This window comes from Chelonia mydas, chromosome 10, assembly GCF_015237465.2.
Source record: "Chelonia mydas isolate rCheMyd1 chromosome 10, rCheMyd1.pri.v2, whole genome shotgun sequence".
Lineage (NCBI taxonomy): Eukaryota > Metazoa > Chordata > Testudines > Cheloniidae > Chelonia > Chelonia mydas.
Window position 1 is genome coordinate 53,112,766 of NC_051250.2, and position 25,691 is coordinate 53,138,456.

The following is a 25,691-nucleotide window of genomic DNA, read 5'->3' on the forward strand; positions in this document are numbered from 1 at the left end:
TAACTTGAGTTTATTATTCAGGCTACTGCCCTTGTGTATTAGGCAAAGCATAAATTACGCATACTAATTACCTTGGATGGGGCACCACTTTAATGAATTCTTTTAATTAAACTGCAACACAGTGGTTTTGCACAGGATGGTCCATATTTCATCCTTAAACTATGTTAACCTTCATCTTTGTCTGGGGAGATCACACATTCAACTTGGTTTAATTCATTTAAGTATATACATAGAGCAGCCCTCCTTCGCGATCACTGGGAAATTTGAAAAATGTTTCTGTTCTGTTGCAACTCTAAGAAATTAGATGTTTCAATGAAAAGTTATGATTCTGCCAGGAAAGCAAAGGGCAACACATAGAAAAAGGGAGGGAGGAGGCAGGGGATGAAATTAGAGAAGGGATGAAATTAGAGAGTGGTTTAATATTGTCAATTTTCAAAACAAATACAAATGGATCCTCTCATCTGACATGCAGCTTACTCTACATTTCACTGTAGACAAATCGGCTCCTAAAATATATAAATGTTTTAAAGTGATTTTAGTCCCAATAAAAATGATCAGGCAATGAAAACAAATGCATCAGAGTCAGTTGTAACTGGTACGGTTTTGGCCTTATGAACAACACTGACAACTTGCAATTCAGAAAAGCAGCACAGATCCAGTGATGATTTTTTTTTTTTCCTTTTTAAAAGGGAAAGATGTGGAATTTCCCTTTTTTTTCAACTATCTGATCTCTGTTCCCAGTCATCCAGCCAGGAAATATATCCTCTCCAAATCCCTCAGCCACTCCCTCCCTCACACCCAACTGTAGTTTGCTGTACTGTTTATCTACCTTTTTGTCTTCAGCTTCAGGTCATTGGTGGTTTCCAATGTTTTATTTACTTGTTTTATTTAATATACAATGGTTATTGTTTTAGTTTTTAAAAACTGAAATCATTGCATGAGCTGGAGATTGACATGCAAGTTGGTCACTCAGTTGGAGGACAGCGTAGATTGCTATGGGTAGATTTTACAATATTTTATGAAACCAAGTATTTTGTTGTTTTCCATCTTGACTTCTGCTGCTGCCTTCTCTCACTTTCTTGATGCCCACCTCACCTGCCCCTTAGGCCCATGCAAAATACCACTGCTGGGACCACCTTCCTGGTCAATTGTTCTGACCATGTCACCACACCTGAATCCCTCCATCAGCTCCCCCTCCTCCACTAAACCAAATACAGACTTCTTGTGCTTATCTCCAAAGCCCTTCACAGCTTGGCACCCCCTTACTTTTCTGCACTTAAATGGGCTTTGGATCAGGCCCTAAGTCAGCTGGAGTGTTTACACTGTGCACCATCACCACCTATGCCCTCCACTCTGTCATCAGTTTGTCTGCTTCTCCCACAAACACGTTCGTGATTTCTTTAATGCCACTGCTTATGAATGGAACACTCTCCCCAAATTAGTCCCTAATGCCACTCTCTTCTCCTTCAAATTCTTCCGCAATGCAACTTCTACGGTAATTGCATAGGGAACTACCTCCGTGAAAGACCATGCAATAAGGAAACAAGAATGTTCCCATGTATTTTTCCAACTAGATTATACAGACATGTAAAATACACTGTTAAATCCTGTAAATACCATAAACAGAACTGGTCCAATATAATATGGATTTAGCATCAAACTACTTTTAAGGGCCAAATTCTGTCCTTAGTTTTCCCTGTGCACTTCCACTGAGTAGCACAATTGTAAGAGAGAGCAGAATTAGGCCCGGCCTATGATATTGTTAAAGGAGCTAAAATGATTTAATTTAAAAAATATAATTAGTGTCATCCCATACAGAGAAAGCCAGACTGGAATAGAACAAAATAGATTTTGTAGGCATGTAAATATTGCATGTATGTATATTTCCTATTTGCATGCCATAGAGTTAATCAAATATGCATGTTCCCTTGGTGAATCCACAACTTATGTTTTGGGCTTTGATTCCTTTGTGAGCTGGTTCCTTATTCCCGTTGTCTGCTGTGGGCTTGCCTTACACAGAGTGCCTTCAGGCTGTGCTCTTATGTAACATATGTTTTGACACACCATCTGGTCTTAATAGGTTTCCCAAGTGGCTGCTGCATTACAACCTACCTTTCTGGCAGCTACAAGTGCCCGCAAACCCTTTTCCTTTCTTTCTCTCTGGGTCAGGGATTCTTGTTGTAGTGGATGAGTGTTAACAGGTGTGATTAAGTGTAAAGAAGCATGTGGACCCAATGTGCCATAACTGTCAGAGGAGGGGGACTTCCTGCTGATGTGTTTAGTACATCTAATGTTGGTGCCCATTTGGTACATGGGACCAAGTGAAACTGGCTTAGTCCCTTCTGACTGGGCATAATGCCATGCTAACATAAGGGTCTGAGTGGAGGCAGCCAACAATCAATACACGGTATGAACATCAAAGCTATTTGGAGACAAGACTGTCAGCAGGGAATATGGAAACAGCTCAGAGTCTTGTGCTTACACATCTAATGGTGAAAGGGATATGTCACAGTTACTATTCCCAAAAGAAAGTGCTGGGATTAGGAAGGTGAAGAGTGAGATGATGCCAGAGATACTCCCCTTTTTTGCTCTCTTTAGAAGGTCTGGCAGATGAGTAAGAAAATTGTCTAAAAGTTGACAAAATAGGTGCTAAGATCCCAGAGATAGGATTCTGTAATCAGTAACAGAAGGAAAAGGACTGGTCTGTTCAAAGGAAGGGATGTATTTTAGAAATGCAGTTTAAAGAAAAATAAAACCTTACATACTGTATAAAATGATGAAAGATTTGGAGTGCAGTGGTATCCAGCACTGCCTATATCTGCAGGAGTGTGGATGAGGTCAGGGGAAGAGGCTATGAGAGACTTTTTTCCCACCCTTTGGGCCCCTGTGCTGGCCCCAGACATAGCTGGAGCACAAGGAATCTATGAGATAATATTCAAAGTTTCCCCAGAGGTTAGGGTTACCATATTTGAACATTCAAAAAAGAGGACACTCCACTGGGGGTGGGGGTATTTGCTCGTGCCCCCCCCCACCCCGCCTCAACTCCACCCTTTCCCTGCCCCCATTCCAACCCCTTCCCCAAAGTCTCTGCCTCCTCCCTGCCCCATTGGACCCCGGCCCCGTCTCCTCCCGTGAGCGCGCCGCGTTCCCCCTCCTCCCCACTCCCTCCCAGCCATGCGAAACAGCTTTTTTGCGGCGCAAGCACTGGGAGCTGGGGGGGAAAGCAGGCACTCTCCTGAGTGATCAACATTCACCTTCTTTCTTGAATGATCAACTCTTCTTTGGGGAAAAATAATAATGGCAAAGTCCAGGACATTTTTAGATATTTAAAAATTCCTCCCAGACAGCGATTTAAGAACCAAAAAGCCGGACATGTCTGGGAAAATACGGACGTAAGGTAACCCTACCAGAGATGGCAGGGTGGGATAAGACAATGGCCCCATTTCCCCATCCCTGTTACCCTCCTGAATCCCAACAAGACTGCAGAAAGGGTAGCGGCTGTGGCCTCAGTCAGGCACAATGCTTGGCAGGGCTCCGGCCTGTGCCTGAAGAGACAAGGCTCAAACCATTGTGTGCTGTTCCTATCAGCTGTGGTCAGATGTGATACAAGGCAGTGGAAGTTGCCTGTCAGTAAATGAGAGTAAATTGGACTAGACTGGTGTAATTTACAGATGGAAGGGGCAGCCAGGAAGTGTGTAGCAGGAAAAGTAGCTCATAGGAAGGTGAGTGAGTGTTTGAAATAGCCCTCTCCACTTCTTCCCTCTCTCCTGTGTGTAAGTTACGTGGGCTTGGACTTCCTTCTCAGCATGTAACTTCCACCACCTTACACACCACCCACATCTGAATTTGGCACCATAACTTCCATGATAGCTACGCATGTGCGTCTCAGAGCAGAATTTCTAATTTGCAGCATGTTTATTCCATAGTTCAGACTCCGCATTTCTCTTCTTTCAACTTATTGAAATCACTAGCCAGCAGAAAAGGAAAACAAGAATGAATATATATATTCTCTCTCTCTCTCTCTCTCTCTCTCTCCCCCCCCCCCCCCCAAGCCATCTAATTAGCATGTGCATGGGAACACACATGAGGGACCAGAGAGCCTGTCTTGTTTGACAGATGGTTGCCGTTCTGCTAGTTGTCCATGTAAAGACAGAGCAACTCCACTGGCCTCAATAGTTACTCCATATTCACCCAGGTGAATCACGGAACAGGATTTTGTTCAGCCAAACCTGATGCACTTGGTTATAGCACTGATCACTGTGTAGCTCCATGTGTCCAGAGAGCAGCCCTCTGGTTCTCTTATTGTGGCTCTGGCACATTGCTCAGCTGTGGAAATATTCACATGTGGCCGCTGAATGCCAAATATGAGTGTGCAGATGGCTTCCTGTTGCTTCTTCTGCTTCCCCTTCTTCATAGACATGGATGTAGATGAGCATCTCTTTGGTAGAAGGAGAAGGAATGCCAGGACATAGTTTGACCATGTGTAGTCAGTCTTTTGATGGTGCTTTATTCACTGGTGCTAAGCAGCTTTACGAGAGGATAATGCAAGATGTGATAGAACGTGTGTCCACACAATCTTTCCTTGGAATAATAATGCTATGAAATACAAGGATATGGTGGCATTTGTGAGAACCAAAGGGTAATTCTCACAAAACTGGGTGACTGCGCAAGAAAATGGCAGATGAAATTCAGTGTTGACAAATGCAAAGTGCTGCACATTGGAAAACGTAATCCCAACTATACATCCAAATGGTGAGGTCTAAATTAGCTGTTACCATTCAAGAAAAAGATTGTGGAGTCATCATGAATAGTTCTCTGAAAACAGCCACTCAGTGTGCAGCAGCAGTCAAAAAACTACGAATGTTAGGAACCATTAGGGAATGGATAGAAAATAAGACAAAAATATCATAATGCCTCTGTATAAATCCAGGGTACACCCACACTTTGAATACCATGTACAGTTCTGGTTACCCGATCTCAAAAAAAGATATATTAGAATTGGAAAAAGTACAAAGAAGAGCTACAAAGATGGTTAGGGGGATGGAACAGCTTCCATTTGAGGAGAGATTAAAAAGCCTGGGACAGTTCAGCTTGGACAACTAAGAAGGAATATGAAAGAGGTCTATAAAATCATGACTGTGAATAGGGAACACCGTCACATAACATACAAACCAAGGGTCACCCAATGATACTAATAGGCAGCAGGTTTAAAACACACAAAAGAAAGTACTACTTCATGCAACACACAGTGAGCCTGTGGAACTCGTTGCCAGAGCATGTTGTGAAGGCCAAAACTATAACTGGGTTCACAAAAGAACTAGATAAGTTCATGGCGGGATAGGTCCATTAATGGCTATAAGCTGAGATAGTCAGGGATGAAACCCCATACTTTGGGTGTACCTCTGACTCCTAGAAGCTGGGATTGGATGGCAGGGGATGGATCACTTGATAAATTACCCTTTTCTGTTCATTAACTCTGAAGCACCTGGCATTGGCAGCTGTCAGAAGATAGGATGATGGGCTAGATGGACCATTTGTCTGACCCAGTATGGTTGTTCTTATGCCCTAATTAAGGGGAACTGCTCAGGCTCTTTCAGTTGGTGGGCTGGTATTCACCCTGGACCTTAAGGATTCTGAACTCACATTGATTACTGAAAGAAATGTGACTCAGTATCATTTTTTTTGTAAATTATATTAAAATTGATTAAAAAATAATAAACAAGTACACAGATTCTTAGCGAATATGGCTATTAGCCATTAGCTAATATAGCTATTAGCTAACATACAGCCCAAACTAATATAACTAAAAGTAAAGCAATTCAACAATCAAAGTAAGGTCAAATCTATAAATCAACAGGTTAGTCTCAGTATTAGATTGGTGTTTGTCATGGGGTCCACTCACCACTTTGAGTCTTGGGCTGGCTGTCTTGGGGACTAGCTCCGCACATTAGTGGATCCTCTTTGGGTGGTGCCTCGCTGCTGTCACTCCTGCTCTAGGACCCATGTCTCTCCAAGGACTGCCACATCCTCTTCAGCGACACAGTCCTCCAGCAGTGCCACACACTGTGCTCCCCCCTTCTAGGGGACCTGCAGTCCGCTGTTCAGCCACTTCCCTTAGTGGCTACTGCAGCAAATTGTCTGACCACTTCCTTGTGGCCCTAGCATCCTCTTTACCCTTACCTCAGGACCTCAGGCTGCAAACCCCAGCAGCCAGCCAGGAGCTGTCTCTTCCTCCTCCTGTCCCTGCTAGCAGCACTGCTCTGTCCAGGGTGCCGACAATTCTTTCAGCCCTCCAGCGACACAGTCAGTCAGTCAGTCCTTCCTTCCTTCCTTCCTGGGCTGCCAGCAGAGAACTGCCTTCCTCTGCAGCTCCCTTATTATGTGGGTCTGCTTGGCCTGATTGACTGCTCCCTTCAGCCCTTCTTTGATTGGTTGCCTCCTGCGCAGCCTTCCTTGGGCTCTATTAACCCCTTAGAGCCCAGTGTGGGGAAGGTGCCCCATCACAGTGTTAAATAATCAAATTAGTTAAATCATCAGATTAACACCAAAAAATGTTGATCCTTATAAATTCTAAGAAGGGAGCAAAGGAGGTGGCTGTCCTGTTGGCTATAAATCCCTCTAAAGAATTGTACCAAAGTCAACCAAATCTGTAATTTGGAGCTGAATACGAAAAGGCTGGGATGTCTCCAAAAGACAAAAATAGATAAAAGGAAAAATAAGATAATGGGGAATTTGTGAACTCTTCAGCTCTGAGTTTTCTGGACTTTAGTGGAATAGGAGCTGGAACTGTAGTTGAGGAGCCAGATGATGGTGATGTTCTGGCCCATTGCTTATCGCTACGGGATCTTCTTCAGGTGGAGTGAAACTGGTCAAAGGCTGGTGGCGTAGCCTGTTTCTGTTGGTGTCTTGACTGATCTCTTCTCCCCAAAGTGACCAGGTCTTGGAGAATCCAGAATGTCAGTCTTCCCCCAGTGGCTTCTGGATCCAAGAGGCAAAGGCTTCTTGGCTTTATCCTTGATTCTTACAGTTTGTAAACTAGTTTATTCAAACTTGCAATGCCTCCCTCTGAGGTCTTCGAAGAAGCCAGGTGTGAGGCCTACCTTGGAGCCAGTCAGGTTAGAATAAGGTCCTCCTTAGCCAATGCCAATTTTGTGAAAGTCCTGTTTAAATCAATAATTTACAAAATATCTAGTATTTTACGTACCACAGAGTCTGTAAGGCTGACACCCCCCCCGGCCCCAAATAATCAAGAAGTGGATTCCTGAGACCACTTTTGAGGAAGATGACATAGTCTTATCTAGATGGAAAGGTCTTGAGATGATGTTGTGTCACCAGCTTGTAGAAAGTTCCACACGAAAATCCCATAAGAATAATAGCTCAATAGGCATCCATCAGCAAAATTAAAATAAGTGTGGACAACTTAAGACCGCTGTTGCCATTCTTCTTACATACAAAACACCTTAGTTATTTTTAAACTAATTAAGCCAAAAAAACCCCCAAACTCAAATCTAAGAATATAACATGCATTCAATATTTACTAGAATATCAAGTATAATGACCCCAATTGGCATGGATATGTATAAAAGCTAGGAGTCTGAGATGAGGAGAACTGTATAACTTCAGTTCTGTTTCTACTCTTCCTGCTGGTATTGGAAGTACCGCTTGGTAGTCAAGTTGGCTCCTGGTTAAAGCCGTGATTCAGCAAAGCACTTAAGCACTTGTTTAGGTGCTTTGCTGAATAAGGGTCTAAATTATCTTCATGGTCTGAATTTTGCATTGGAGTAGTAAGGGTTCCTGTTGAGGGGAATTTACACTGGGTAATATGGCACATTTTGCATGGGCGCCACTCTTTCCTTTTTGTAAATATAGACACCGGGCACGCTGAATTTGCCTGTACAGGTGGGATGCATTGGGGAGTAATCAGGAGTGGAAAATCAGGACGTTAATATCCTCCCTAGAATCTGAACTAAAGGAGCTATTCTTGTTCTCCAGCTACATCCATAGGGATAAAGGGTAATGAATAGCAACAGTTAATTAAAAAATAACTACACCTGAAATAAATTTGGGAGTCAACAGAAGTGGCACAAGATGATAACCCAATCAATCATTTGGTGATCCTCAACCAATGCCATCCCATTTCTTTTAACGACACACAACTACTTTTCCAGACCCAAGCCACCAATCTGGATGACTCACTCAAGGCAGGTTTCTTCTTTCCTTCTATTACTCTGAGTACAGCATCCAGAATACATAAGCAGGATATTTGCACATAGGCTTGAAAGGCATTAGATTTTAATTGATAAATATCAGTAATCATTGACTTGTCTCCACCCAAGACCTGAAAATACCTTTATTATTAATTGAGAGATAAGATGGATGAGGTAATATTTTTTTTTTTATTGAACCAACTTCTGTTGGAGAGAGAGACAATCGTTTGAGCTCCACAGAGCTCCTCTTCAGGTCTAGGAAAGGTACTCAGAGGGCACGTCTACAGATACAGCATTTCAGCTCTCCTGTTGGCATAATAAAACCATCTCCATGAGTGGCAGTAGCTATGTCGGCAGGAGAAGCTCTCCCACCAACATAACGTGCTGTACACGCTGGCACTTCTGTCCGTGTAATTTATGTCGCTTGGGGGTGGTTGATTCACACCCCTGACCAACATAAATTATGCTGACATTAGCTGTAGTGTAGACATAGCCGGCGTGTCACAGATCAATACAAGGTGGAACAGATTGTTCAGCCAAAATGGTTAACACGTGTTGCAAGAGACCAATTAAATTGAAGTGGGCAATTAACATCTCTGTAGTCATAGGACAAAAGAGGGTTAGTATATTTTAAATTGTTATAATGAAACATAAAACCGGTATCTCTATTGAGACCATGATTTTTAGTTTCTAGCAAAGTTATGAATTTAAGCTCTTAGGCTCGTCTCTTGAAGGTGTTGTGCAGATCAAGGACGGAGAAGTCAATATGGAGTGTTCGTTTTGTGAAAAGTGTTCATCCATTTGTGATGGAATGTTTTTCTCTCATCATTTTTCTGTGTGAGTTCATTCAAGAGCGTAGTGATTGTCTGGTTTATTATTAATGGAAATTGCAGAAAGTGAAAGTTTTTTAAAAAATTGCTTGGAGGTAATATGTGTGTGTCAGTGACTCTAGCAAGGAATTTCATATTCTGTGCTGCTAATTATGCCTAGAAATTATTACTAATTTACATTGCAGTAGCATCCAAAATGTGCTAGCCATCTTCCAACCACAGAGGAAGACATGGACCCTGCTTCAGAGTTTAAAAACTAAGGCCCCAGTCCTGCAAGTTACTCCATGCCAGCAAACACTTGTACCTGCATGGAGCCTTGTTCGTGTCACTGGAGCTCCGTGTGGACATAGGGATAATCTTGCATGGCATAACTTGCAGGTGCCTGGATCAAGCACTTAATTTTATAAAATGCTGCGAATTTGGTTTTGTTTCTGAATCTTATACAAATTTCAATTTCTACAGTCAGTAACTTTTGAATAGATAACCACTAGGAGCTTTTTTTGTTTTGTTTTATACTAGTAGAAAAATTCAACCTGATAAAAAATGAATTGTGTGGAACTACATTCCTATCCATTGAATTTCATGTAAAAAATGAAATCTTCCAAGACTGCTTATAAAATTTCAAATTCTATGTTGGTCACATCGCCATTCTAAAATGCTACTGCAATAAAATTAGAGAGAGGAATCCTGAGGGTTGTGAAGACTTGTGGTAGCATCTATGCAAACACTACACAGTGATCATTTTAAACCACACATGTGTAGCTTGGGGAACAGAACACAGGGCCTTGTGCTGCTTACATACAGGCCTCTCCCGCTGCAGCTAAAAGAGCAGTAGCATCTTCTGAAGTTGAGGCTGCATAACAGTTTCCATTCCTATCTTCATTTGCTTATGGCTTTCTGAAACGCTTGCTCTTCACATTTGAACTTTCCATGCTTGAATTTTGCAAAAACGTGTGTGTTTGTATTTGTTTTTTGTTTTCTGAATGTTTGAGTCAAAATGATTAAACTGTGTTAGAGTATAAGCTGATCTGGGAGGGATAATATTCTCATTGCCCATTGTAAAAAAGAATTCTTGGTAACTTTATTTTTTAATATCTCTACAGTCGGAATGGCTTCAGCATAGAAAGTTGATCTGTATCCGGGAACTAGCCCTCACCAAGGAAAAGTGATTGTGTGTTTTGGTAAAAAATATTTTGATTTTGCTCCCTTAGGAGTCTTCAGAAATTGTGTGCAGTGCTTGGGCAGTTGATACTGCATTTAGTTTCTCACTAAGACCCCAGTCCTGCAAAGAGCTCTATGCAGGGGAAACCCTCTGAGACTGCATAGAGTCCTACTGAAGTCAGTCTGCTTCTGTTTGAATGCAGGGATCTGAGCTGATTGGGGCCCTATGTGCATAATATGTGCAACTAAGGAAAAATACACAATATGCGTGCATATCTGATTTAGCTGCACAATGAAAAATTAGGTGCAGGTGCCTGAAGAGAGTCCAAGACCATCCGTAGGAGCTCTTCAATCCCTGTGTATCATTGTACGGTACACAGTTGCTGTGCCAAGGGCTCTTGGGACCTGCTCCATGCTTTGTGAAGGTCTCAGTATCTGTAGCAACCTGTTTGGAACTTGGAGGGAGGAGCTAAGGTTGCAGGAAGGAAGAATTAGGAGTAGACACCAGGAGGCCAGTGTCTCTGCACATGGCTGGAATGCTAGCTGCAGTATTACTGTCAATAGTTCTCTTAATAAAGAGATTGTTTAGTTTTAGAAACATGGAGTCCTCTTATGTTATTACCCAGCACCCGGTACATAAAACAGACAGATGACAGTGGTTAAAATGCCAGTAACTGCTTGGAGGCCTGTCTATACTACCATCTTACCGTTATTGCCACCAGTGAAGAGCTGAACCTCATGGCAGCAATGATGAGAATAAAGTTGGGTGTAGACAGAACCAAAATATTTCACATTCCTAGATATCAAACTCATCCGAGTCACAACACTGAGGCATCAGTCCACATAAGCACTAACTTTAGCCACACAAGTATTCTTATTGAAAACGTCCATGGGACTACACACATGCTTAAAGTTAAGCATGTGCTTAAGTGCTTTGCTGGATCAGGGTGTAAAATATCTTTACACTTGATTGGTTATACTGTGTTTTAATCTTTGTGAATTAACTAGTTATACATTAGACGTACTTATTAGAATGTGGCATCCATTTTTACAATAAATTGGGCTTTGGAATGGGAAACTGTAACTTTAAAGTAGAGTTTGGTACTTTATCCTCTTTAAATCTATATTCTCAGTTGAAGTAAATAAACCAACACAGTAAAGAGAGCTGATAGCTACTCCATCTGTATTATGGCACACAATGATGGCTGGAAGTTAAAGGCTTGATATATAGGTCAATTTTTTTATTGCCAGCCCCTGCCCCTGAAGAAAGTATTAAAATTTCCAGATGAGTAACCAAACAATAAATAGATGAGACAGTTGCTGTGAATATGATTTTTTTGCATAGTAATGAGATCGCTGGATACTGCAGTTTACAGTCCACCGTTTGTCTACATTATCGTTTTGATTGGTCAAATGCACAAGGAAGATACACCAGTAAAGTCACCTCCACTGTTCTATTTTAAATTGATTCAGTGTGGGAGTTGTTGTTTTTCCAGTATAAGAACAAAACAAATTGCAAGTGCCCAATTCTGATTTTGTTTTGCGTCCCATGGCCATTGCTTGCAAATCCCAAGACTGTCTTCAGCCAAGCAAAGGTAGGATCAGGTCCATCTGTTGTACCTTTCAGTCAATATCTGCATCCGTGATGGAGCGATTCACTCAGATGCAGAAGACTCACAAAAGCTGTGCATGTAGGTGTGGCTGCTGTGCCAAGGACCCTCCAAACTCATTGTGCCCGGTGCCAGAGGCTGTTGTGGGGATGGGTGAATTTCCCCTTGAATACATAATTAGAGGAAACCTCAATCCTAGCTACTCTGATCTGGGTAGGCAAGTGCGAGTTAACTCTTCTTAGCTTGGACACAGCTTTGGGTGCAGCTTATTCCCTGTGCAACAAATAATGGTCCCATCAAAGTTAATCACAAATTCCCATGGATTTTTTTGGGAGTAGGACTTAGTCCCATGCATTTTCTAGTACTAGAGGTGCTGAAGACATCACTGGAGCAGCTTCCAATTTCCCCGTCACTGGTATCATTGCTAGAATATATGATATGCATGTCCACAACCTGACCCAAAGCTCTTTCTCCTCGGTTAGAGAACTAATTTTCACAATAAAAAAAAAATTAGTGTAATTTACCCCAGTAACCACTTCCATTTGATAGACATTCTTCTGCTTTAATTTTGTATTTGTGATACATTTGTTATGATTTTTACTTAAAATTTTGTTGTTTTTTTCTTTTAACAATCAAAGTGAAATGCGAGTGTACTGAACCATCATCAATGAGGAAGGCTTGTGAGCTTCCAGGAACCACCTGCTGGGCCTGAGCTACACAGGCTTGTTCCCCTGCAAACCTCAAAGCTCCAACTCTCTTGTGGTTCATGTCTCAGACAGTGGGCTTCTGCAGCTTGTTCTGACAACTGTGAGTCCTGGCTGTAGCCCTACATATTATTGATTACGTAGATTGCTTGGATTTGTGCTATTTATCCTGGCTGTGTCTGTGAACCCTCCCGTTGACTGCAGTGGGAATTTTTGGTGTGCCAGGAATGTAAGGTCAGGCTATTAGGGGCTCGATTTTCAGATGTGGTCCACGCCAGAAACTCCCCTTGAGGTCAATGGGAGCAATGGGTGTTCAGAATCTTCTGACTAAAATTCAGCCTTAATCTCTTCTCTGTGATTTTCTTCTATTTGTGTTTTTGGGGGGGGGGGGGGATTCTGCACTGTCAAAATCAAGAAATCCAGCAAGTTGATTTAGATCTGCCAATAAATAAATAAATTCATGACTTCCCAGATAGCTCTAGCAGTACAAAGATGAAAACAGACATTACATTAAAGAAATTTACCATATTCATACTGCATATTACGCTGTAGCTCTGTTAGTACATATGTGGTTTCATATACATTAGGGTATCTTTTAATGATTCCTGCCAATCAGTTATACTTAACAGCAGATTTCCACTGCGGTTTCTGCAACAGGGAAAAATTATAATAGGGGAAAATAATACTGCAGGATTTGCTGTAAATTCTAATATCTTGCAACAAAATGGGAAGAGTTTTGGAATGAAACTACATCATTGTCATGCCCATAATCTGTAATCATTAAAAACGATAGTACCTGATTCTTCCCCCTCCAACCTCCCCTTATTTCTACAGGGTGAAATTTACTCCCAGGTAGGAGTACACAAGGGCTGTGCCTCACTGAAGTTCTGCATGAACCCTCAAAATAGTTCTTAAGTGTCACATAGGCCTTTGTGGCCTCTGCCCAAAGGGGTGAATTTTGCCCAGTGTGTCAGAATCAAGCCCATAGTTATGAAAATGCACAGAAAATTCAGGTACAAAAGGGTGGCCTATAACATAACATTCTCTGCCTAAACAAATTGTCATTTGACTTCAGGAGCTAGATGTGTTCTGTTTGTACAACTCTACCATCATTATGTAACTGGCCAGTTACATATGTTTTAAGGACTATAATATAGATAATGGATAATAAGCTCTTAGTGAAGTCATCAGCCTAAGTGTACTGTAAGTAGATGGCAAGTGTGACATTTCGTTACCGGAATTTCACTTCATTCATAAAATGACTTATAAAACAACTGTCATGCTTCCTTTGTGCCTGGATAATTAAATAAGCTCTCTGTGTAAATTGGAATAAATAAATAAATGTGCCTATCAAAAAAAAAAATCTCTGCACACACAGAAAAAAGATATAAAATACATGCAATAATAAATCTACACCTCAGTCATAGCACGGAAATAACTGTTCTGGACCGGAGGAGGCTGCTCAAGGGTATTTTTCTCAGCTCCACCTGCACCCTTCCCTTACTCTGTGTTTGCACAAAAAACCTTGATCTCATTTGGGGACTTTTAGGGACTACTGTAATACTAATGATACATGAATAATAATACACCAGCTGTGCAGCAGAGAGCCTGGCGCTGGGTGGGTTCATAAGATGGTGGTGTACGGTGGTGGTACCAGTGTGAATGGTACTAGAGGATCTTCCTGCTTTGCCCTCCCCTCCCGGTGGTGAGGTTGTATTAGGGGAGCACAAGGCTACTGTTCTGAAATAACCTCTGCAGGGCTGCTCCATGAGCGTAGTGCCTTCCCATTCCCCCACCCTGCTTTAACTCATTCCTCCAGGGCTTGACTCAAGGTGAGAATTGGGTCTCTTCTTGGCCTTATGTGGTACATAGATCCTTGCTCAGGCCCAATTCAGTGGATTTCCTCCAAATGTTCTTAAGTTCTGTAAACATACAGTGCTTAGCTTATGGGAATCGCAAGCACCTCTGCCTTTCTGGCTTCATTTTCTTTTTTCCTTAGCCTTTTCCAGAAGTGGAAAAGATCTTTGATTTCGAGGGTCCCATATATCCAATCAGAGCCTCACATGTTCTCCACACCCACAAATGTATATTGTCTCATTGTTCCCTTGTACTCCCTATTCTCTCTGTACCCAATTCTTCCTTGTCTTATACTTAGAGTGTAAGCTCTTTGAGGCAGGGGTTGTTTTTTTTTTATTCTCTGTTTGTACAGTGCCTACCACAGTGGGGTCCTAATCTTGGGCTGGTAGGTGCTATGCTGATACAGATAAATAATAATGATCTTCCCTTGTTAGTAGGAACAAATTACAATTTTCAGGTGAAAAGGAATTTTAGAGATTGTTTAAGGAGAATGAAGGAAATGGCACTTCAGAGAGTGATGGAAGAGAAATGAGCTGCAGCTTTAAGGAGTCACTAACGTTCCCCTACAATCTAGGCATACCTTGACCATTTTATGTAGTTATACATATCTGTCAAGCATGTCCCAAAGACAGCCCAGACATCCAACTAATATGCCCAGTCCCTTTTAAAAGTGGATGGAGGCCTAGACTATTCATTGCTCTACCAGGGCAAAGTCATTCAATGTTAACAGCTCCCTTGATTGTCCTATAGCTTTCCCCAGAAATAGGGTGTGTGATATGTGACACTGTCTCTGTTAGCAATTGGCTGATTCAATACATGCTGAGGGTTAGAGTTATATGCTGAGTAAGTCAATCAGCATTCCTACATTGTACATAGACAGATTCCCCAAACAGTCATGCATATTTCTGACATTTCAGTAGTGAAAGAGTTAACGTTTAAATAGTCGTGTTTAGGTTTCCGAGTTGAGATCACATTAAGATCAATAGAGCAGTCCACAGCCTTTATTTCACCAAGGCCTGATTAAATAAATCCTAGAATACTCAAGGAGCTGACTGAGGTGCTATCTGAGCCATTAGTGATTCACTTTGAAAAGTGATGGAAGTGGGAGAGATTCCAGAGGACTGGAAAAGGGGAAAATATAGTGCAAATCTGTAAAAAGGGGAAATAAGGACAATTCAGGGAGTTACAGACCAGTCAGCTTAACTTTGTATCCAGAAAGATAATGGAGCAAATAATTAAGCGATCAATTTGCAAACATCTTGAAGATAAGGTGATAAGTAACAGTCAGCATGGATTTGTCAAGAACAAATAATGTCAAACCAACCTAATAGCTTTCTTTGACACAGTAACAAGCCTTGTGGATGGGGAAGCAGTAGATGTGGTATATCTTGACTTTAGTAGGGCTTTTGATACTGTCTTGCATGGCCTTCTCATAAACAAACTAGGGAAATATAACCTTGATGGAGCTACTATAAGTTGGGTGCATAACTGGTTGGAAAACCATTCTCAAAGAGTAGTTATCAGTGGTTCACAGTCAAGATGGAAGGGCATATCAAGTGGGGTCCAGCAGTGATCAGTTCAGAGTCTGGTTCTGTTCAACATCTTCATCAATGATTTAGATAATGGCATAAAGAGTACATTTTAACAAGTTTTTGGGCGATATGAAGCTGGGAGGGGTTGCAAGTGCTTTGGAGAATAGGATTAAAATTCAAAATGGTCTGGACAAACTGGAGAAATGGTCCAAAGTAAAGTAATTAGGATAAAATTCAACAAGGACAAATGCAAAATACTCCACTTAGGAATCAGACACACAATCAGTTGCACACATACAAAATGGGAAATGACTGCCTAAGGAGTACTGCGGAAAGGAATCTGGGGGTCATAGTGGATCACAAGCTAAATATGAGTCAACAGTGTAACAATGTTGCAAAAAAAGCAAACATCATTTTGGGATGTAACAGGAGTGTTGTAAGCAAGATACAAGAGAATTCTTCTGCTCTACTCTGTGCTGTTTAGAAGTCAACTGGAGTAATGTGTCTAGTTCTGGGTGCCATATTTCCAAAAAGATGTGGACAAAATGGACAAAGTCTGGAGGAGAACAACAAACCTGATGAAAGTTTTAGAAAACATGACCTGTGGGGGAAGATTGAAACAAATGGGTTTGTTTAGTCTGGAGAAGAGAAGACTGAGAGGGGACATAACAGTTTTCAAGTACGTAAAAGGTTGTTACAAGGAGGAGGGGGAAAAATTGTTTTCATTAACTCCTGAGGACAAGGACAAGAAGCAATGGTCTTAAATTGCAGAAAGGGAGGTTTAAGTTGGACATTAGGAAAAACTTCCTGTCAGGGTAGTTAAGCACTGGAATAAATTGGAAGGCTGTGGAATCCCTGTCATTGAATATTTCTAAGAGCAGGTTAAACAAACACCAGGGATGGTCTAGATAATACTTAGACCTGCCTTGAGTGCAGGGGGTGGACTAGATGGCCTCTCAATGTCCCTTCCGATCCTATGATTCTATGCTATTGTTTCAGGCTGCTTACAGCCTTGGGTTCACATTTGCAAGAAGTTATCTTTGTAATTGTAGATATTTATATGGCCCACATTACTGTAGTGTCTGAGCACTTCACAGTCTTTAATGCATTTGTCCTCACAACAACCCTGTGAGGTAGGGAAGTACAACTATTTTTCAGATGGGGAACTGAGGCACAAGGTCACACAGGAGGTCTGTGGCACCTTACCTGCTGCACCATCCTTTTTTGTAACCATGATCTCTAGAAACATAAGTTAGCTGGGGGCAGGGAAAAGGAGAGAAATCTTAGATTCTGGAGCATAGTTCTGTGGCAAAGGGTTGCCAAGTGGTAGATGCCCTTTGGAATTCTTCAGCCACACATTGTGGAATAAACAGGACCCACCCATATTAAGAGTCATACCCTGGAAGTTGTACACATGAATCAAGTATGTATATGATCCTAAGATGTGTTGTATAGTAGCTTAATTTGTTGGGTTTTCTTTTTCATATCTAGAGAAGTACTAAAACAGGCAATCCAGCTTCAAACATCTCTTATTTGTACTCAGTTTAAACTTGACACAAGTTTTTTTCCTTCTCTTTTCCAAAGCTCATAATTTAAGGGAAGAGCATCAATAATAAATACATAAGATGGCAGAACATAAACCCTAAAAGAAATAGCAGGACCTTCTGTCTCTATTTTGTTTTCCTTCATGATATTTTGTTTTATTAATAAGGCTAGATCTATATTCATGACAAAACAAGAAAGCTCTTTCCACTGAAACACACGAGTCTTCGTTAGACATCAAATATAACTAATATTTGGTGTCATAAATATTCAGAACATTTGCGTCTTAGACACTTTAGAATCAATTCCAAAGACTTTGGTTATGATTCTCTTATATCACATTGAACTAGTTGAAGAGGATTTCCCCCCACACTTTCCTTTGTGAAAAATCCACCTAGTTTTGCAGACAGATTTAATCTTTTGAAACCTCTTTTTCTGACTGCTGGATAAACGGGTCTCATAGTGTATTTTACATGGATGTGGAACAATCACGCATCTTCCTGTGCACCCGTGCAAAGTTCATTCCTATTTATCATGTGATTCACTGTGACCACAGGGAATCCTTGGGTGGTGGCTGCCAGTTGGCCAGCGCCTGGGATTGAACTTGGGACCTCCTGAACTAAAAGCACAAGTCTATACAGCTTGAACTAAAGAGCTATCCTCCGTAGCTGGAAGCTGCAACAGAGTCCGATCCTTTGTGGATCAGGCACAGAGGGGGAGGTGTAACACATACTGACTAAGTGGTTACTTGTGCACCAGTTGTTAAGCTCTCATCCTTTCTCTCCTGTTTATCTGAATATTCTCAACTTTCCAAGGGCTGAATGTAGGACACTCTGTGGGCATGTCTACACTTACCGCAGATCAGTGTTGCTGTTATTGATGCAGTGGGGGGTCCATTTAGTGGATCTGATGAAGACCCACTAAAGAGACCACAGAGTGCTCTCCGGTCGACTGCGGTACTCCACCGGAACGAGAAGAGCAAGGTAAGTCTATGGGAGAGCATCTCCTGTAGACACCGCAGTAAGTCAACCTAAGCTATGTCGCATCCAGTTACATTATTCACATAGATGGAGAAGCGTAACTTAGGTTGACTTACCACAGTAGTGTAGACAAGGCCTGTGTGACAAAGACCAAAATAAGGGAGACAAAAAATATTCACATGTGAATCTTAAACTCCTGTGGGATTCATTCCTCTTGTGTAAATAACACTTTCTGTAACTGCGGTGTAACAAGATCTCCTCAGACCCTTCCTCTGCCGTAGGTTCTCCCCCTTGTGTAAGCCAGCTGGCCAAGTCATCATGCAGTATTGCTTTCCTTTCTCCAACAGATGCATTTAGAGTTCTAACACACACACGGTTCAAAATCGATCAAGACAGGTAAGCCTCAGAGGGCTTCTGCTGCCTACACAGCAGGTATCTCCAGCCAAATCTTCTAAGGCAAAGGCTTTATCCTGGCTTACCTTTCTTGATTGATTTGAGCTGTGTTTGTTTTTGAACACCAACTGTACCCCTTGGAAAAAGCCAGGGCCTCTTGTGAGAGTCTCTAATACCATGCAGCTCTCCCCAATAAGTAGTGTTGGCCTTTATCTCACCAGCGAGGAAGCAACTAATTAGTCACAGATGAGGGCTGAGCCCAGCTCTCTTAAAGGGCCACCTTATCCTGTGACACTCGGGGCCTATCAACACCACAAGTTATGCACCAGCTTGCGGAACAGGGGCAGCCAAAGTCCCAAAGTGTGGCTTCTAGGACTTTCGCTGTGCTGCAGCAGTATGCACATGGGATGTTACTCCGTGGCCAGCTGGTGTGCTGTAGATGGACTCCCTGGCTTGCAGCACAATAACTCATGTAGACAAGCTCTCAGTTTCATGACTCTCTCTGATGTAAACCATTTTCAATGATAAAAGTGAGAGGACAGCAAATTTGTGTGGGATTAAAATGAGTGACTTTCCTCCGAACAAGGGAATTTAGGAGTATGGGCAAAGCTACAGTCTGTTGGACTTACAAAGTCTGCAGTAGCTATGGATGTGCAAAGACAGGATGATTTGGGGGTGGGGGGGGGTGGGAGATAAGGACTTGGTTTTACACAAAAGCCCAGCTTCATGTTAAATGACTTGCCATAACCCATGAGGAATCTTATAGGAGTTAAAGCTGTTTCTTTGTTACCAGCTAGATCTTGAAGAGCTCTGTCTAAATTTAGATAAAAAGAAAAATAGATGAAGAGCTTGAGATGAAAAATGTTGGCAAAGAGTAACTAAAACATAACCCCCCCCCCCCCAAAAAGCTCTGAACACTTTGGGGTTTTTTTTTGGGGGGGGGGGGGGATTCCATGTTCTTCTCAAAGCCTGTGAAACATCATAGCAGTTGTAAATAGGCCAGTCCCAAAGAGATTGCATGTGCACAAAAGGGAGGAGATGATTTGCTGCATCATTTTAGTATGTTTGATTTATCACTAACTAATGGAACTTTGACGGTGTCTTTGAAGGAAATGATTTCATATGTAGTAAGCCGAAGATTTGGCATCAAAGTCACCCTTCACTTATGGTATTTTCACATTGTAAGACTATAGCCAAGTTGTTAGCACTAATGAAAATTCATTCTGTGCTTCCTTGTGAGATGTATTATTAATGTGCTATTATTATAACAGGGAATCCAAAGCAGTTATGACACAGAATGAGCCAGAGAAACAAAACATTTTAAAAAAATCACACCACTGCAATGCATCCAAAAAAAAAAAAGTCTGTTTTTCCTAAGCATAGGCTTACAAGAGTGGCTAAAAGGTAGCAATGAGATTGATAAATCCACCCAGGCTCCGTTTGAATATGTGCTAGGCAAGCCTTAGGCTTGGTAATAGTCAGATGTTAGAAAGTTTGAATGTTTGTTAGAATTAAACCACTAAAAAGTTCGGGGTGGGGTTGGTCAGTAGTTCTCCTTGTTAGCTAACTCTGCTCCCACTGAAATCAATGGGAGTTTTACCATTAACTTAAATGAGAGTGCAGAGTTAAAACAGTTTTGAAGCTCCCACCGGAGATGCTTATTTAACTTTATCTCAGTTAACGGAACCTTTGAACTTACAAAATTAAGACCTAATACTGTTCCCATTGAAGACAATGAAAGATCTCATGATAACAGAATTTGATGTCTTCAGTATGTCAGACTTCAGCTGCAGTACTTTGAAAAGAACCTTTATAGCAATATTGTGACAGTTGATTTCCAACATTGGGTACAAACCATTACACAATGAATTTAACAAGCAAAAGATGAGGTTACAGCAGCTAAGAAAAGTCTGTCATTTATTATACACAGTCAAATCATATCTACAGTTGACAACTTTGTATTGGCAATAGCTTGGAGATTTCCAAAGTACATGTAGGTCGACATCACCCTTGCCTAGAGATCAGAATCATCTAAGGGGACTCAAAAGTGCAAGTTTATTTGGAAAATAAACAAGCACAAAAAGGATACATTTTAAGGCCACACTTTTCAAGCCCAGATGCTTGTGACTAAGTTATGTGCATGCCACTCTGTGTGCATGTATTGGATATTTGCATGTGTAATTTCGCAGTGTGCAACAGTATACATGCACCTCAGTTTGACAGTCTCGTCCTGCATGACTTCAAACAACCCACATTCTCTTGGTCAAGGTAGGAGCTTATGAAGGACTTGAATGTTTTGCTAAGCAGTTTACTGTTTGCTCAACCCACCTATTTCTGGTCAAAATGGCCGTTTTGGGGAGTCGCTACCACACAATCAATGTGCGTCAGCAACAGGCAGCTCTGACCATGCGGACCTTTTGGAGGGTGAGTCAGTTCAGGAAGAATGAAAGAAGATTCATTAGGAGCAAGAATTCCTCATTCTACAACAGAAAGCAAAGAAAGTGTATGCAGTGTAGATACTATGGCAGAATGTGACATGAAGAGTGGAGAGTGCTCCATGGCCCAGATTAGTTTCCTGGTCCATATGTTTTCTTTCTAGGAAACAAAGTTTCAGGTCAGTTACCTTTCAGTCTTCCTATTGGAAGAGGTGGGTTTGCATAGTTTGCCCCTCCCCTTCCAGATAAGAGGCAGGGGACTTTGACCTCAGGTGTCCTGAGATCGCCAGGGAAATCCCACAGGTCTCAGACACCATCATGGGCTGGAGCTTTTGCACACCTTGGTAGGACCCCCTTGCCTCATGACTGGCTGTGACCCAGGAACCTCTTGGTGCCAACTGGCAGAGTGCACAGAGGGTGCAGAGAATTTTACAGTGATCCCCTAGGTGAGACATATGCATAACAGCTCACCAGAGAATGATGTGGGATTTCTACAGGAGCCAGTAGCATACTGGTTGTCATAATCATTGCCAAGTGTACGTACGGATAATATTAAAGGAGTTGTGACTAGACTGAAAATTGTTCTTAAGACACACTGGAGATGCCATGTCTCAGACAGGTTCCTGTCAGGCAGGGGGTAGCAGACATATATCTCCCTATCTGGTCATTGAAAATTGTCTACTTCACAATGGCGGTGTATTTGCATACTAAGCCTGATGCTAATAAAAAGATTGTGAAATTGACAAAAGACGGAAGCCAGGGGGAAAAAAGTAATTGGGGGGGTATCCTGTTTACAGAAAAGAACAAAGGACCATCTGAGTATATCTAAGGGTGCCAAGACAAACCCGAGATCTTTTACCAAGGAGGCAAGCTGACAGCGTGACTTGCCTTATGAATGGAAGATCACAGGTAAGCCTGGCTGTAAAACTCTGGAAGGACTTTGGCTGAGCATTGCTCTGTCAGACATGAAAGTGTCTAGTTTCTAGAATGCATGTTATGATTCTATTTTATATGTAACCATTGGTTTTCAGTCCTTCTACTCGCTATCACGTGAATCTCTATACTTTGCAAAATAAACTTTTATTTGTTTTCACTATAAACATTCCTAAGTGGTGTGTTCAGCAGAGCAGTGATCTGAGGTGTGATTGGTGAGCTTGAGTGTACTGCTTCTTTGGAAGCAGAGAATCTGTGAATGCAGCAGGTGTCCAGTAGAATGAGCTGGACACTCCAGGAAGACACTCAGAGGGCTCAGGGGTTGGAGTTTGCCTATTGCTAACCTGTAGAGAGAGCACAGGGCCTGCATAGGCCCAGAGGGGAGTGCTAGCGTTGGCTGTGGAGTTGGTGAGCTGACCTACGGCAGACACACAGACTAGGCTTCCTCATGCTAAGGACAGGTAGTAGAGGTGCCGCACAACTCTGGGTATCCCTGGAAGTGTCACACTTTGCCAACAACCCCTAGGGGTGTTCCCAAAGCAGAAAAGGAAGCCTTTGGACAGGAGAAATGTTAGCATGTACTGCTGTATCCCCAAAAGCTTGGAGTGGAAACCGTGCAGCAGATAGTACTCATCCCCTTCCGTAGGTGCCCTCTGCTCAGCCATGCCACTTCCGTAAGTACTAAGGCCTGATCCCATTGTCTTGGAGCAGAGGAGCTGATTTGGACTGAGGAATGGAGGAATACCTACTGGCACTAACCCAAGAGGTTAACCTAACTAACTATTAGGAGGAGGAGAAGGAATACCTACTGGCACTAACCTAACTAACTATTCCCTTGAGAGGTGTTTCTTTACTTTGTTTCACAGTCAGGCTCGGATTTTTTTTTCAATCTCTCTTATTTGCTGGCCTACTGATGTTATAGGATCTTACAGAAAAGAAGAGAACCTCAGAGAGATTTCTAATATTTTGAGAACAAGAAAACAGCCCTTTAAGACCCATGTATGGCTCTTAACACACAAATCAAGAGGCATGTGTGTCTCCTGGGTTTTTTTCCCCCACAGAAATGTTTTGGGGAGGGCATTTGATCTGACAGTTCAGTCAGTCTGAGAGCTCAGACCAGTTCTTTTTCACTTTTGAGATGTATTTTGTTTTGTAATTCATATCTGAGACCAGTTAGGAAGAAAACAATGTTCTGTGATGTGCAATTCAGAGGCTTAAATCACAGCTGGAGAAAGCTGACCACGGTTTGACTGCCACAGGCGGAACTGGTTTTGCTTTCTGAGCAGGGCTGGATTATGACATTCTGAGGTCCTAAGCTATGTCAAGAGGCCCCATAACATAAAAAAAAATTTTATAATTTTCACAGAAAGGACATGGAATATATAAATATGAAAGCTTTATATTTGTATATATAGAAAGGCGAAGTTGTGAAAATAGAATAATAATCTAACTAAAACATGTCTTGTAATATGCTTGTTTGCATTTTAAAATAATTTAAAATTAACATTTTCATCTATGTTTTCTTAATTAGTAGATATGAAAACTTTATATCTACAGCAACACAAAAGCAGTTAGTTACACAGACCAGTTTACTTAATGGAAGCAGTACAACCTGCAGTATGTCTGTTTGCACATCACATTAATTTTAACACCAAAATTTAAAACATTTTCTTTCTTGATTTTTGGAGAGCAAAGTCATTGATGATGTCCTCAAATGATAAGCTACAGAGTTTGTCACTCTCAATGCACAGAATACTTAGGGCAGATAGCTTTTCTTGCAGCATTTTCTACGCAGACATCTCTCTTCACGTTCACTTCTCTATCCTCTGTCTCCCCCGGGACCACTAATAAATCTCGAGTAAACACCTCGGACACAGAGTCTTTATGTGTCAGTATGTGCGAAAGAGAATTTAACAGGAAAAAATAGACTGGTAATCTCTGTTCAGGCATTGAGAAAGTGAGAAAAACTAGCCTATAGTCATGCAAATATAATGAATGTTATAGGCTTTAATAGCCTAAACATCATATATGCACATAGTTTGAAATAACTTGCTCATCAAGCACTCAGAATATTTTGATATATATGTATAGATATATATACTTCCTTCACTTCTCTAAAAAACCTTCCATTTATCCTTTTATCAGCACTCTCTGATATTTACTGGGAAGGTTCCCGAAACTGACAGAGGGAAGCCAACACAAATTTATCCTTCTCAAGATCCGCTCGACCCAAGTCCATAAGACGATCACCTGCAAACTCAGTCATGTGAAGCATGGATAAAGCAGAAAGCGGCGTGCGCACTAAAATACACAACTGTACATATGTACAGATCAAAAGAAGAAAGAACACACTAACACTTAAGATATAAAAACGCCATAATGACTAACAATAGAAAATGAATACATAAAGAAAATGAAGAAAAACAGAAGTGAAGGCACTATACAACTGAGTGTGCTGGATTGTAAACAAAAGATGGTGGCCTTCCGGCTATTACCAGCCAAGGGGGACACTATACATGATGTCACTTGTAGCAAGAGTCCCATACGAGTATGAGCTTGGCAGGATTGCTTCATGACACTGCCATCTCCAACCTACATTTTTCCCAAGTTTTATCGGCAGTGAGATTATTTATTTAAATAAATTATGACGGCGTGGTCAGAACACTGCATTAGGAGACTGATAGCAGAAATACTAATTTTACAAGTGCAATTATCTTTTTTTCTCAGCCCTGGCCTCCCGCCTGTCAATAGTGAACAATTAGTGAAGGGTAAGGGAGCATAAGGGTATTTGTGTAGCAAGATGTGTATATTTTTGTCATATTTGAACAAAAATGTCTGTTTAGAGAGAATCTTTTTCCCCATATCTCCTTTATCAACCGATTTTGATAAAATTTGAAATGGAGTCAGTTTTTCTTTTTTTAGAGGCCCCGCATATTGCAAGGCACTCAGATCTAGCTTAGTTATCTTATGCCTTAATCCAGGCCTGTTTCCAAGAGTGCCTCCATCTGAACATTCAGTAAGTGCCTTTGGTGATTCCTCTGTGATGACTGATCTCGAATTCATGGAAACATTTCAGAGTAACTTGGGCCTGACAGATTTAGTAAAACACAGGCAAAGATAGTGGATGTTTTCTGGTTTAAAAAAAAAAGAATCCTCAGAAGCAGGGCTGTGGCATCAGAGCCTGGTGATGTGAATATACCTAGACAAAATGGATACATAAAGGCATGCATGGTCAAAACCAATATACAACAGTGGGATTTTCAATATCATAAAACATCTTACAGGCAATGCAGTCTACAGCTATTGGCCTTCATTCAACCCCCACAGGTGCAAAGTGCAGCAAGACAGCTGTGCCACTGGAGGGATTCACCCCAGGGGACAGCAGATGGGGGTAATACTGCTTCTCTGATAGGGCTGTCAGAGGAGGAGAAGGGCAGCTTTATGCTCCATCCAGGTCTCCCTAGGATGCTAATGCAATGAATAAGTTCATTTCCTCCATGGTCTGCT

At 41.6% G+C, this 25,691-nt stretch overlaps 1 long non-coding RNA gene across 1 annotated transcript in view; it reads left to right on the forward strand.

The window, feature by feature from the left end:
* Positions 1-24,734, forward strand: part of LOC122462122 — a 130,366-nt gene extending 105,632 nt beyond the window's left edge. The window contains exons 3-4 of the long non-coding RNA XR_006284479.1: positions 22,049-22,160; positions 24,330-24,734. This is a non-coding gene — a long non-coding RNA (uncharacterized LOC122462122). The remainder of the gene's footprint in view (positions 1-22,048; positions 22,161-24,329) is intronic.
* Positions 24,735-25,691: the final 957 nt, after the last annotated feature.